The following is a 5,303-nucleotide window of genomic DNA, read 5'->3' on the forward strand; positions in this document are numbered from 1 at the left end:
CAAAATAACAGAAGGGTAACACCTGATATCGTTATTCAGGTTGACATGACACGCTTCTGAACACCTATAATGTTTCCCCTTATAACACAATTCCTCAATCTAATTACTCCGATTCTTCGGATAACTCGTGTTTTACTGATCAAGTGAAAGACAGATGCCAAGTCCTCAAAATACCAAACATGACTGAAATCATCAGAAGTTTGTACACGTCGACGAATATGCTCAAGCACCAGCATGTTAAGTTCAACAAACAAGGGCAGGGCAACAGTTTTAGTTAAATGTGAGAAAAACAGGTCAATAATGTTGGAAGAACAGATAAAGTAAGCATCAAGATGACTCCGCACCTCGCACAAGATGAGGCCCCACTAATATCAGTGAAAGTACTATGCAGAAATTGTGTGATGATTATAACAATCTAAAATTTATTTGATGTACTACACGCATATGCATCCAATAAATATGTCGGTGTAGCATCAGTGGAATTATCTAACATTGCAATAATTAAAGGATTCGTATAGGAAATTAAACTGCACGATAATGTGCCAACCATACCTTGGATAAAACGGATCATTTGAGAATATATATGTCAGATTTACATTGCAAAATATGTTACAGTGCATAAGTATCTAAGACCAATACATCCATGTGTTGCGCAAAAAATAGAGCGAGCATGTCCGAGTGACAAAAAACACTTGCATTTTAGAAGAGTTGCTTGAATATTGCAGTACCATCATTTTTTAAATTAAAACAAGGGACACTCACCCAGCGATCCATAATAGCAGCAGCGAACTACCTTCCAACAAACATGAGCAATTTCCATCAGAAATCAGCTGAGCAAACTGAGTTCCCTAGAACTGCACAAAAATCATAAATATCACAAGCCCAATCGCCGTACATTCCATTTGAGACGATGATCTCTTTTTCGAATACACTCCAGCTCATATATGAGGGGTAATTAGCAGCATGTAATGAACCAAATCACCAAGGATATCTTTGATTTTGAAGTCAACAAATGTTGTAAACAACAACCTTCACCAAATATAAATGATCAATAGTGATTTCACTGTACCGAATTAGAACGAACCGGTCACTAGCTAGTAGTACCACATGATATTTGAACAAAATCTAGATGTAAATGGAAGAAAAAAATAAACCTGGTTAAGGATAGAAATACGTGCACACAGAAATTAATTCATGCTAAATCAAGACTAATGAATATGAGGAAAGCTCCAATTTCCATGGGTATCTCTCGTCGGCGCCGTGCCCAAGAGCTATGCACCGCCAATGACATTCTCATGGTAGGGAGTCGGCAGGTTGGTACCCAAAATCAAAGACGCGAGAAGCACCTACAAAGGAAAAGTAAGTCAGGAGCACAATAAATAAAGTAAGAAGAACAATTGTTGCATTCTAATTTTGCTCCATGATAAAGGGCAACAAATAATACTGACTAAATTGCGTATGTCAAACACCTGGTGCACAACTGAACATTGCTGACGTGTTGTGGTGATCGATACTTATTCAGACCACAAACAACCGCATCCTTCCAGATAGTTTTGTGTGCAGCTCATGCATTTGCAATATACTATAGCTAGAAGGCCATCAAAGAAACCATCTGTATACTTGATATCCATGACACATGGTGGTACATGCCCGATCAGAAAATATGAACAAACTTCCATTCAGGCGTCACATGAAAGAAGCACCATTAGATTAACAACATGACAGTGAGTATGTATAAAGTAAGCAGATGTGATATATTAAGTCACATTGAACCGAACTTAATAAAGCTATACACTATAGATTATCAAGCCTGCATTGACAATGAAGGCCACTTCCAAATAAGTTTGAAACTAAACTCTTTGTGGTGCCGTATAATTTCATATATTCTTACAATAAACAAAGAAAGTAAAAAATCAGAAACTATTTTTGTGTAATATATAAAAGGGAATGGATTAGTTGAGACAAATGAGTGGGATGGACCATACATAATTATGTTATAAATTCGGCTCAGTTACGAAAATCCATAATTTCCCAAATAATCCAGACCTGAAAGGAGTCAAGAGAAAGGAATGCCATTACTATATACTAATATCTTTGTAGGATGCATTTCCATATCTCTGAAAAAATAGCAGGCCAGACAACAATAAAGGGAAAGAGGTAGATACTGGTAGTGCTTTAAAAAAATTCATGAAAATAAGGCTTGCTATCAGAGATACCACTAATGTCTTATAAAATTCTTAACAAAAGAAATGTCTTATAAAATTCTAACGATCCAAATCTCAAACGTGCGGTACAGAGCTATAAACAATGACAGTATAATCAATTGGGGGGAAGATATTAGCAGAGACGGACCTACCCACTTGCCATTGAACATATAGAAGAGACTGACAATGGTTTATTTGGAGATGGAGGAGAGGGGATTCAGGATTCACTGCCACCATCTAGAATAGAGTCTAGAGATCTCACCTTGGAAAAATCTCAAATGGCATTGGCCCTGAATCATGCGCTCGAGTACGCTCTGCTGATGCAAGGAGGAGACAGATGCAAAATTGGGAAAATCACCAGCAACATCCAAGCAGGTACCCTTGCATCGCTGACGATTGACGCCTCTCTGACTTCAATGGGGAAAATGCCTCCAGCGGCAGCGGATGTTGAAGGCCCCTCCCTCGCCGATTTCGTCAGACCTGCACGCGGACCTTTACCATGAGGGATTGGTGATAAGCCCGAGAGAGAGAGAGAGAGAGAGAGAGAGAGAGAGAGAGAGAGAGAGAGAGAGAGAGATAAACGGCGGAGATCTTACCGGCGCTGACGCTGGGCATCTGGTGCCCCTTCTTCTCGATGTTGATGAAGCTTCCCGGGAGGGGCTTGCCAGTGTCGATCGAGGCCTCGTCTGCCAGCATTTTCATTGTTCTTCTTGCCCCTCCTCCTGCTCCTACATATCCATCTTTGGCTCTCGGCACGAGGCGGTCCATGGCGGCAGGCGTCGCCTATTACTCCGCCGGGTGCCGAGGCCGCTCGTGCCGGAGTGTGTTGGCGCGGCGACGATGTCGGATGAGCATTGGACCAGGGGCATGACCGCCGATCATGAAGAAGCTTGTCCAGGGGGAGATGGAGATAGGGGAGAGCTCACGCGAAGAAAAGTTCAGGTAGTCGTGTCCACGATCCGCGCGGCGTCGCAGCACCATCAGCCGTCGATGCAGAGCAGGCTCCACCTGAACCCGCCGCCTCCTCGCCGCCGTTCCTCGGCCGGGGAAGGCTCGGCCACGGAGAGCTCACATGGTGGGGGGGGGGGGGGGGGGGGGGGTGAGCAGGGAGAATGTGGGAGGCCGATGTAGATGCATATCTACGGGTGGTGGATGGCGGTGTCTTGGTGTCGCCGGATGCGCAGTGGGGCGGGAGGTGAAGGCCGAGGCGGAGCCCCTCCTCGCCATCGTCGGCGGGCTGAGTGGAGAGCAAGACGAGGAGAGGAAAACGTGTGCCGGGGACTTCGATAGCCCACGTGGGGAGACAAAAGAAAGCGGTTCTAGAGCTATAGACACACAAATAGGAGACAAACATTGATGCTACTCGGTTTAAATGGGATCAAAAAATTCTAGAGAGGCACCGAAACTGCACACAAAAAATTACCAGCGGAAAACCAACCATTCCAATGTATATGTGTCAGCCCAACGTTAGTTCCAAAAAAAAAATTCAAATTATGATAAGAAAGAAGTTGGTGACCCTATAATATAGTAGTTACTAGGATTCACCGGGTGTTGCCATGATGGCAAGTCAAGGTAGGGCTCGCGATTCTACTTTGATCGTTATGGATTGGTACCAAGATCAAGTCGTAGCCATCAATTCTTTTCTAAGTAAGGCATTTGTCGAATCCTACTCGTGCACACCTCGTGGGATGAATAAACATGGGCAAGGACGAGGCAGTTGTACATCTGTTATTCTCCGACAATAATTTCTCAGCCGCATCAGCGTAGCATTGATGAAGTCATCTCACGAAAACTTAAACCATAAATCATAATCTCAAGTCTATGAACTCTGAAGTTTCCACACAATGACCGTTACGGAAGAGCCTGGCGACGCAAGAGGCGATCTCTCTTGCCCTTCGCCGGCGACGGTCAGGTCGAGGAGTGAAGATGCCTGGTCACCGGAGCGTCCTACCGGAGGACGTTTTTGGATTCTCCAGGAGTCTGACGAGGAGGAAGAGGGGGACGGGGATGAGGGGACGCGAGTCAGCAATGGTGATCTCTTCCGTTATATCTGTCAAACTCCCGCGTCGGTGAGTGGGAAAGATCTGGCGGAGTCATCACCGGACCTGGCTCGGCGTGCTCTGAAGAGGGAAAGGCGGCAGCAGGCTCAGAGAAGGGCGGCGATGGCGGCGATCGAATTCGACGATGAAGGTACGTTGCCGTCACCTCTGAGTTCTTTGAGTCGATCTGTGACTAAGAATTTGAAAAGGCCGGTGTTGGAGCCATCTGTTTTTTACGATGAGACGTTGCATGGTTGGACGGTTGTTCACCGGCGACGTTGGTCGCTGGCGCTCGGCAAGAAAATCTCCGATCCGTTAAAACCGCACGTTTCAAATTCACCTGGATTGGGCCAGAGAAGCTCACGGGCTGTTGAGACCGTGGCTTCCGACCCAAAGGGCCCAATTCTGTTTCACTGTAATGCTGTGATCATGGATCAGCCCCGACCGAACGGTGTTGCTCCTTTTCGGCAAGTTAAGGTGGGGGCGACGTCGCTGGACGCGCGTTCCGAAAACTGCTAGGGTTCACGTGGCGCCGTATCGAGGCTGGGGCACCGCTTCTGCATCCGCGGCAAAACTCCTCCACGATGAATGGTGACGACGGTCAGGGTTTCAACCCAGGTCGTGGTGGCTTCAACCATGGGAGAGGTGGATTCCAGTCGCGCGGTGGGTACGGCAACGGAGCTTATGCCGGGCGTGGTCGCCAGAGCCAGAGAGGAGGCCGCGTCGGGCAGGGTCTCGGTGGCGGCCAGAACTTCGGAGGAGGAAGAGGTGGTCACGGCAGCAGCGGCAACTCTTTTGGCCGAAATTTTGTTCAAGGTGAAAGTAGTGCCTCTGGTGGTATCAACAATAACCAGGGATTCCGTGAGGATAGTTGGGGTGGTGGTCACTCGAATTATCAAAGGGGAGCCTCTCACAATGGGAATCGTTTTGGGTATGGTACAAATCAGCAGAGGTGGTCTGATGGGAACTATGGCAGCAGGGGAGGACTCCAGTATCGGGCTATGGCTAATCCAAATGGAGGTATGGCACGAGGTGGCTTAGATGCGGATTTACTACAGCA

The 5,303-nt window shown here is 46.6% G+C and overlaps 1 long non-coding RNA gene across 1 annotated transcript; it reads right to left on the reverse strand.

The window, feature by feature from the left end:
• Positions 1-969: 969 nt before the first annotated feature.
• LOC124649647 lies at positions 970-2,338 on the reverse strand. The gene is made up of 2 exons (XR_006986735.1): positions 1,470-2,338; positions 970-1,346 (listed from the first exon to the last, which is right to left on the reverse strand). It is a non-coding gene; the product is annotated as an uncharacterized LOC124649647 (long non-coding RNA).
• Positions 2,339-5,303: the final 2,965 nt, after the last annotated feature.

This window comes from Lolium rigidum, chromosome 4 (genome assembly GCF_022539505.1).
Source record: "Lolium rigidum isolate FL_2022 chromosome 4, APGP_CSIRO_Lrig_0.1, whole genome shotgun sequence".
NCBI classification, from domain to species: domain Eukaryota; kingdom Viridiplantae; phylum Streptophyta; class Magnoliopsida; order Poales; family Poaceae; genus Lolium; species Lolium rigidum.